We start from the raw sequence: 1,501 nt of genomic DNA, 5'->3' as shown, positions 1-1,501 counted from the left end.
CCAAGTGCCCATGCCAAAAGAGATAAGATAGACAAGTGGGACCTCATCAAACTGACAAGCTTCTGCAAAGTCAAAGAAACCACTGAGAGAGTGGAAAGACAGCCCACAGAATGGGAAAAAATATTTGCCAACTGTGTATCTGACAAAGGCCTAACATCTAGGATCTACAAGGAACTCCAACATGCCAAAAAGAAAAAAACAAACAACCCCATTACAAAGTGGGCAAAAGATATGACTAGACACGTCTCAAAAGAAGACATACGAGCAGCCAACCAGTACATGAAAAAATGCTCAGCCTCACTAGTCATCAAAGAAATGCAAATTAAAACCACACTGAGATACCACTTAACTCCAGTCAGGACAGCCATTATCAATAACTCAAAAAACAACAGGTGCTGGAGAGGATGTGGCAAAAAGAGAACTCTTCTACACTTGGTGGGAGTGTAAACTAGTACAGCCTCTGGAAAACAGTGTGGTGATTCCTAAAAATCGACCTCCCATAGGACCCCGCAATCCCCCTACTGGGAATATACCCTGAGAAACCCAAATAACTTTACGAACAAGATACCAGCACAGGCATGTTTACTGAAACATTGGTCACAATAGCAAAAACATGGAACCAACCGTGCTACCCATCGAAAGAGGTCTGGATTTTTTTTTTTAAGTGGTACATATAGACAATGGACTATTACACAGCCATAAAGAAGGACAAAATTATGAACTTCACAGAAACTTGGATGGACGAAGAGGCTATAATACTGAGGATCTATCACAGAAACAAAGAACCGAGTATCACATGTTCTCACTCATAAGTGGACCTTGAACAATCATCGTAATACTATAAGAAAGGGATTGGCAGTAGGGGGAAACTGCTAGGGGAGGGTGGGGGCGACAGTGGCAGTAGTGGGAAACTGGGGGAACGGGAGGGCAGCTCATCAACAAGGGTACCTGCATAACGAACATTTGTATACCCGAATGGCACCCCACATATTTAAAATTAAAAATTTATGAAAAAAAGAAAAGCACAGCAACAATTTCCTTTTAAAGCACCACTGGAGAAAAACAGTGAGCCCAGCGCCGGCTCTCACTGTCCTTGACAGAGCATACGGCGCCGGCCCCGCCCACAGCACGCTGGCGCACACGTCTTCTGCAGGCCTGGCTTTCGTGGGCCCCAGCTCCCTGGCACGCAGCCGGTTCCTGGGCAGATGCTGACTCTGGGTCAGTTAGCAATCAAGCCTCGCTCCTCTAGACGTCCCGGGCTGGTCTGCTTTGCTGGGTTTTAAATTCGCACCCATGCCAGACCCGCAACCTCCAGACCCTTCACACACACGGAACGACGCCGCCCGGATCCCGCGCCTTCCCAACGAGAAACAACTGGAACCCTGAACCCGGATGCGGACTCGCCGCGGCACGGGGAGGCCCAGGCGTCTGCCGCCCAACCGCGCCCTAGTCGGCCTGGCCCCCACGGAGCACCCACCGAGCTCCTCGCATCCCGCCGCCT

At 49.2% G+C, this 1,501-nt stretch overlaps 1 protein-coding gene across 1 annotated transcript in view; it reads right to left on the bottom strand.

Annotated features, from left to right (window-relative positions):
• Window positions 1-1,495, bottom strand: part of SLC36A4 (solute carrier family 36 member 4) — a 47,275-nt gene extending 45,780 nt beyond the window's left edge. The window contains exon 1 of the mRNA XM_008049337.1: window positions 1,478-1,495. The gene's annotated coding sequence lies outside the window, so the exon portion shown is untranslated. The remainder of the gene's footprint in view (window positions 1-1,477) is intronic.
• Between the last annotated feature and the right edge of the window lie 6 nt (window positions 1,496-1,501).

Source organism: Carlito syrichta, unplaced genomic scaffold (assembly GCF_000164805.1).
Source record: "Carlito syrichta isolate Samal-C Ts95f unplaced genomic scaffold, Tarsius_syrichta-2.0.1 Scaffold132195, whole genome shotgun sequence".
Classification (NCBI taxonomy): Eukaryota; Metazoa; Chordata; class Mammalia; order Primates; family Tarsiidae; genus Carlito; species Carlito syrichta.
Note: the sequence above shows the minus strand (reverse complement) of the source record. Positions and strands in the feature narration are given on the sequence as shown.